The sequence below is a fragment of the Suncus etruscus genome, chromosome 14, assembly GCF_024139225.1.
Source record: "Suncus etruscus isolate mSunEtr1 chromosome 14, mSunEtr1.pri.cur, whole genome shotgun sequence".
NCBI lineage: Eukaryota > Metazoa > Chordata > Mammalia > Eulipotyphla > Soricidae > Suncus > Suncus etruscus.
In genome coordinates this window covers 53,900,008-53,908,214 of record NC_064861.1, presented here as the reverse complement: position 1 = coordinate 53,908,214, position 8,207 = coordinate 53,900,008, and positions in this window count along the sequence as shown.

Here is an 8,207-nt window from a genome sequence, read left to right as displayed (position 1 = left end):
AACAGAGAAGCACAGGAGGGAGTTCTTCAGGACCTCAGGGTCCTCAGAAGAAGCACAGCAGGGTGGAGTTTCCGCAGATAAAGCAATCAGAACTCTGCCTGACAACCCACACAGCCAGTTCTTACTCACTCACTCTCTCTCCTGGGCAGTTTCAGAATGCAGTTTTTGGGGGGTTTGCTTCCTAGGGTTCTGAGGATAGCTTCAAGAATTCAGGAAAAAGAGAGAAGCACAGGACAGAATTCCCTTCAGGTCTTCAGGGTCCTCAGAAGAAGCCAATTGCTTGAATATTTAATGTGTAAAAATGACTTTTATTTTCTACAAACAGAAATATTAGAATGAGCCTAAGGTATCTTAACAATGGATGCCTACATCATTTCTGAAAAGTATAAGATTAAGTAAATATAAGCACAAAAAAAGCATAAGATTAAGGGAGAAAGATACATGACAGATTTATTGTGATTTCCAAAGGCAATAAAGATTCAAGTGTTTATATGACCATAAAGGGAAATGTATAGTGGTATAATGAAAAAGAATTTTGGCTTTGGAGTTAAGTCTGAAAATTCCAAAACTCTTACCAACCATGTGATTCTCGGTGAATTACAAAATAATCTCAGAGTATCTAGCTTCTCAGCTACTTGATACACTTTTTATCCTCATATAAGTCTTGAGTTGTTTTGACAAATAAAGATGTGGTATGTGGAATACCACAAAACACAATGCACTCAGTAAACACACACTAAGTAATAGATGTTATTCCTGGAACCATTATTTATGTATTGAAAGTAACAGTGTTATTGCACCTTAAATTGAACTAACACAGAGGAGTAGTGTGAACTGTACCCATTAATGAAGAAAGAGTGGCAATTCCTCTATGGAATAGTGGGTTTCAACTTGGCAATCCATGAATAGCTCCTCTCCTTTTAATCTCCAATTTATCCACATCATGGCAATTTCATCTACAAAGAAAGTCACCTTGTTTCCTATCTATATATGATGGCATTCCATTTTCAAAATAACCCGTGAGAGTAGGTTTTAGGTTTCTTATTTTCAGTGAGAGAAAGAAAAAAAACAGAGAAAGTAGGTAACATGCACTCTATCCTACTATTGGGTGCAGATTTAAAGCCCTCAACCTTGGACCTTCTGATTTCAGTACTGAGGCATTCTCCATGGAGCCATAGTAATTTGTGATTGCATTTTTGTTAACTCTCGTTAGGGAACAAAAACTAAGGTCCACCTAAAAGTAATCAGAAAACTATGAAAACAGCACTTTTCATTGTTTTCTCCTTGATCTATACAGGAGACTTCATTGATTAAAATTAAATGTGCTATATAGTGTATTGATAGTACATTTGTCCAACTCTTGAGCTTTTCTCAATTTTTGACAACCACTTTTTATATATTATATTGTACATTCAGAAGGATGTTCATACACATTTATATATCCCACCACAATTTTTTTCTTTTTTTTTTTTAATTTTTATTGTGGTCAAAGTGAATTACAATTGTTTCACAGAAATATTTAAGGCACATAGTGACAACGAATGAGGACATTCCCACTCCCTAGTGTTATCTTCCATTCAGCCCTGTTCCCAGCATGCATCCTCTATCTCCCTCCTTACCCCCACAGTGCTAGTGTAACTGTTCCCCACTTGTACAGTTTGTTGTAAATTGGGTATCGATTTTGTTGTCATTAACTATGGGTTTGGTGTTCAAGTCTGATCATTTTTTTATTTCCACTAAATATTCATTCGACTGACTGTTCTTGGTACTATCCATTTCCGCCCTCAAATTGTGAGGCTGAACAAGATGATTCCATAACTGTGGTTCTGTTGGACATAGATGGAAAGATATGGGAGAAGAAAACAAAAACAAACAAACAAAAGAACCAGGAGAGGTCCATATAGGCATTATAATTTTCCCTTTAGAAGGAAAAGGGAAACAAAAGAAGAAAAGGGTAACCAAAAATCAAAACAAACAAAACACCAAAAAGCTAACCAAAAAACTAAAAAAAAGGAGAATAAACAAACAAACAAAAGTTTAAAAACAACCAGCAGCTATTTAGGAAGGTTTGTGTTCCTTCCTTTTTTTTTTTTTTTTTTGCATAGGCACATGCATATAAGAGATAATACAAGGTTTCTCCCCCCTTAAAGCATACTGCCAATGGGAACAACTACGAACTCCATACATGCTCATTTTCACATCCCAAGTTTTTTTTTTTTTTTTTTTTTTTATGGTGCCATGAAACTTCCCAGGTAGTTTGAATGATGATATCACACCTCTGTAGCTAGAAATCTTGTTATTTGCATAGGTCATAGGACGAAGACTAGGAGAGAGCTTTTTTTTTTTTTTTTTTTTTTCGTGATTCTAAAAGTTCTGATCTATCCCTGTTGTTGTAATCAGTCTTCCATCATTAATGGTCTTGGTTTTTGCTCAGATCCTAGAACAGAGCCTAGGATAGAGTCTTTCAGTATGGTCCCAGAAGTTCTGCTCAGTTGTAATTGTCGAAGTCAGACCTCCAGAATTAGAGATCTTGGTTTTGTACAAATCCTAGGCCGAAGCCTCTCAGCTAGAATCTTTCTCATTGGACCCTCAATAGGTTCTGCCCAGTCTATATTTGTCAAAATCGATCTTATGGAGTTAGTGATTTTGGTTTTTGCATAGAGCAAAGGATGTCATATCTCCTGATTATATCAGACTGGTTGGTGATGAAATCGGGCAGTGGTCGGCAACCTGTGGCTGACAATCCACATGTGGCTCTTTACACTTTTAATTTGGCTCTTCTGTGTGCCGGGTGGCTGCTCTAGGAGTCAGGACTCTGCTCCTAGCTTCTGTCAGTGCCCCGCTTTGTGTGCAGCCCCGGCAGCTGTTCCACACAGCTCCAGTTGGGTCATGTGGTATGGGGGTGTGTGACTTTCTGTGTGGCGCCACACAGGTCCAGTCAGGTCTTGTGGTATGGGGGGCGTGACTTTCTGTCTGGCACCACCGTGTTGAGGCAGCATCCTCTCTGCACTACAGACTGAGGAACAACAGAAGAGAGAGCCATATGTGGGTCAGTGGCTCCATCGTAGTGCCTGGTCAGTCACTGTCCAGCCTAGACCCTGCCTCATCCCCACCCCTGTGGAACAATATTTGTATTGGGGCCCTGGAAGCCAGAGCTTCACACATTTTTTTAATCTAGGAGCCAGCAAAATAAGTTAGTGGCCAGGTTCTGAGATCAATATATAACAGTACCAGTGAGGACTGTACCCTGCTTAAAATATCCATGATGAGCCTCACTAATTTTAAAATACTATTTATACACACAGAAGATACCATATATGTGTCATCCACAGATTCCCCCCATAACAGTGCATCATCCATAGATCCCCCATAACAGTGCATCATCGTCAGTTTTTCTTCCTTATTATCAGAAATCAAAGCAATTTTTCTCAAGAAAGGTGTTTACTATCTGAAATTAACAAACAATCAGTGGGTTCAAAAACTATTTCATGGTGGATGTTACTTCACATCTAAATCAGCTTAATAATAAACTACAGGGGAAAGAAAACACAGTTTTTTTCAATGTAGAAGAAGTTATTTCATTTGAAAACAAATTATCTGTTTTTGCTCAATATTTTGACAGAGAAACTTTGATTCACTTTCCAAGCCTTTTGAAACATTGCCAAGAAAATAATTCTGATATTGACATTACCTATTTTAAAACAGCACTTTTAAATATGAGAGAAGCTTTTCTCAAGAGGTTTCAGGATTTCAGAAACAGCAAAGTGACATTGGTTTTTGTTAAAAAAAAAAAAAAAAACATCTGAATGCCACTGTAATGGAATTAAATTTTTCTCCCTTTAATATCGACATTGGCAACTTTGAATGCAATTGCTGGATTTAAAAAACAAAGAACTGTGGAGCTCGAAATTTGAATGTCTTTGTGTTAATTTAGAAAGATTGGAGAAATGCAAATGTGAACTTAGTTCACAGCACAAGTGGCCTGCTTTGAAAGACCTGAAGAAGGAAGATATGTTGATTTTTAACACCTGGAATAGTATTCCTGACTCATATAATCAACTAAAAAACCCTAGGGTTTGCTGTTCTTTCCTTGTTCGAGTCTACATATTTTGCGAACAATCTTTTTCAAGCATGAATTTTAACAAGAGCAAATTGAGAAATTGTCGCATCGATAAGAACCTGGAATCATTTCTTTCCATGTCCCTCATATTTTGGTGGGCCTATGCAAACAACAATTGCCACTCTAACACCATTTTTACTGTGCTCCTTTGACTCTAATCCTTAAAAAGAACCCACTTAAAATTTGGGGTTAACTTAAGCTAATATGCATGTATATGGAAATGTAAAAAAATACTATGCCTGTAATGTTTAAGGAGTTACATATGTTTTATGGCTTTAGATTGCCTTGTGTGCTGTTAAGAAATATTATAATGTGTTACAATCTGGGGACTTGAGGGACAAAGTAATTGTACATGGATTCTGTCTTATTTATCTTAATGTTCTTTGGCTGAAATTTCAAAGTTAAGATATCAGCAAGGGGACTTCTGAGAATTATGTTATGGGTTATTGTCCTTCCACTGTAACTTTACCTTGTCCTCTTTCTTTGCATCCTTGTTCTCATAATTAAAAATAAAAAAATTAATAAGAAAAAAAAGAACCTGGAATCATGCCTAAAATTATAAACAACTACATACAAATCTGACTTACTCAAATTATCCAAGGAAATGCAAGGCCAATGTTCATATTAGTGTTTGTGACTTTGTCAGTCATTGTCAGGATGTAATTTTCTTTACATTGTAAGGCAAATTTTATGAAATTCAACATTATCGATAAATAATATTGTTCTAAAGTTTTTGTTTTATTAGTTGTGTTATTTGTATCCTCCCGACCTATGTGAATACTTGCATGCAGAATATTCTCAATAAAAACTTATTGAAACTAAAAACAGTGTACCATCCTATGTATTTTCAGTTTCAAAAATGTGGCTCTCGGGGCTGGAGAGATAGCATGGAGGTAAGGTGTTTGCCTCTCATGGAGACGGCCAGTGGTTTGAATCCTGGCATCTCATATGGTCCCCCTACCCTGATGGGGCAATTTCTGAGCTTAGAGCCAGGAATAACCCCTGAGCATTGACAGATGTGACCCAAAAACCAAAAAAAAAAAGTGGCTCTCAAAATAAATTTCAATCGTGGTTTTGGCAAGATTTGGCTCAGTTGAAAAAAAAGGTTGCCGACCACTGAGATAGGGAAACCATCTCTTAGATCAAGTTGTTACCAATTCCTCAAGTCAGGGTGTCATATCTAAATTGTTGTGAGTTGGTGCCAGAGCAGTATTAAGAATTTCCTAGAGAGGAATTTGGTTCCTGATGCAGGTGCTGGGACCTGTGTTGGTTCCACATCTGGGTATATATCCCACCACAATTTCTACAGAAAATAAAATCTGAAGGCTTTTCTGAGACTGGAATATGCATTTATTACTTGTAAAAAGAACTGATAAATATGTCTTATGATTTATGTAACAGATTAGTTGGTAACAAAAGAGAAATATTTTTAAATTATACATGAAAAATTTGAATACACTTTTTAGTTGTTCCTGTGGGTGACTCTGAACTCTCTATATCACTCTTCTTTTTATTTTTATTAGTCCAAACCTGGTGATGCTCAAGGGTTACTCCTGGCTAATCGCTCAGAAATCACTACTGGCTTGGGGAATCATATGGGATGCTGGGGCGTCGAACTACACACAATCTGTCCTGGGTCAGCTGCATGCAAAGCAAACGCCCCATAACTGTGCCATTTCTCCGGCCCCTATATTACTCTTCTAAACCCCCATGTGTTTATAACATTATTAGAATTTGATAAGAAAGAGTAGGTCAGAGCTCTGGAAAGAAGGGCAGCCCTAGGATGGTCCATGTGCTGAGAGTTTTAGTTATGTGATCTAAAGAAGTTTGCCTTTTTTTTTTCTTGAAAATGGAAAAATTTGCCCTATTTTTAGTAATTTTAAATAAATCCATAATAATCATTATTATTTCACTTATAGCACACCAGGCACAAAGCACAAATTCAAATTCAAAAATTAGGGTTGTTTTCCCTCATAAAGCAGGATGATTTTTATTGAAAGAAATTTCCTTAGAAATATGTGAGGTGGTGGGATTGACCCTGACTCATTGTATGTCTGAAATCCAACTATGAAGGACTTTGTCAATCACAATGGTTTTAATAAAATAAAATTTAATTTAAAAAATATGTGAGGGGAGAGAAAAAAAGAGGAAAACTTTTCAAAGAGAGAAAGCTTGTTGAAAGTGTAAGAGAGATGTGTTTTCAAGAGTGAATGAGGACTTAAAAGAGCAAAATTATATACAATTCCTCCAAAAGATCTTGGCCTGGAGTTATAAATCTGCATACATGAAAATTAATCTGGGCCTTGTAACATGAAAAAATATGCACTGTTGATGGTCTTTTCATAACCTAATTTAGATTTTTAAGAAGCTTCTAGTTTCTAACTTCTAGTTCCTGGTAGTTTCTAGGTGGGACCTTGATTTTTGCATTTGGGTGGTGCCTAAGGGTTTTTATTAATCTCCAAGGAGCCCGGGATTTGCATCTCAAATGGATGTAGTTGTCACATCTTTGAGCTACTTCAGGGTCAGACAATTTCTTCTTATTTTTTTTTTCCCAAAAGCTCTTTACCAGTTCTCGTCTACCTATGGTCCTGCAATGCAAGTCCTCTTCCCAGACTACACCCTTTAAATCTTCCAGTGGTACATGGGTTAAAGTTTGTCATCTATAACTTCTTCATGCTGAGAAATGAGAAATCCTACCTATGTAAAAAAATAAAATTTCATGCTAATTATGTATCAGTGGGGCCCAGGCAAATATTTATTGGGTTTCAAATTGTCAGTCTTAATAGAGGATTTTTTTAAGGCATGAGACCTAGGATAAAAGTTCTCCCAGACCCAGGAGGGCAGATGGTTTAAGGTAGAAACAATGGCCTTAACATTAGCTTTTGTTCCTTTCTTTTGCATGTGATAACCAAAAAGCCACTAGTTTAACTAGCCATTGGTTAAACAACATGTTCAAAGTTTACAGTCCTATAACTTAGCTATTAGAGTCAGGTTTTCTTAAAATTTTAAGTCCTTGATTGGTTGGCAGCAAGTGTTTGATTTGCTTTTTGTCAGAGTCTGGTCACTGGACAAGACAGATGGAGCTAGTATTATCCTGGAGAGATGAGCCCAACTAGAAATTCTATTAAGTTTTACAGGTCTGTCAGGTCTAGGGTGTGGATGTCCTCTGGAAGCCTGTCCCTTGCTGTTTAGCCTCTGATATTTGACCAGGAGGCCAATATGGTTCCAGGAACTGGCTGTCCTTTTGGGCCGAGTCTCAGTTTCTTAAAATTTGAGCCTACCATGACTGCATGTAGGTTCACAACACAGCTAGGTTACAGTTAATTTCTAAATCAAACTTTAGATTCTAAAAACATAACTTCTACTTCTAATATAACAGTAGTTTTTCCTCCTATCATAGGCCTCAGTTTGCAAGTCAGATAAGTATAATCAACAGATCATATTAAAAATATTCTATACTCTAAGAGCTAATCATATATAATCCCCCCCAAAACAAATCTATATCAAATGGCTAGAACATAGGATCAAACTAGAATCAAAGTCAATCATAGAGTACTTAGATAGTAGCTGCTAAATACCAGGACCTGGGCCCTGGGACCAGAGAGCTATTACAGGGAGTAAAGGGACTCCTGCAAAGTCTCCTGTAAAGAGACTGAACAAAAGTTACAAGATAGTATTTGACTTCCATTAAATCTCAGGCACCATATTGTCCACTGAATACAGCCAATGTCATCTCTGAACAGAATTAAGAGTAAACTCTGAACACTTCTAGCTATGAAATAAATAGCATATACTAATTGAAAAATTAGAAATAGTTGACCCAGGACAAAGATGTATTCAAGATAAAACAAAAACCTATTATCATATCAAGAAACAAAAACACTATTGAAAAATTTTGGGTCTTAGATATACGCATAAGATTCACTTAAAAGAATTTGAAAAAATAATACTGATAACTGCAATATATTTTAATGCAATGTATGTAAGTAATAAAATAAAAATTAATCTCAAAGTGGCCAAGAGTTAGCATAGTGGTTAGGGCCGTTACCTTGTATGTGGCCAACCTGGGTTTGAACTCTGGCATCCC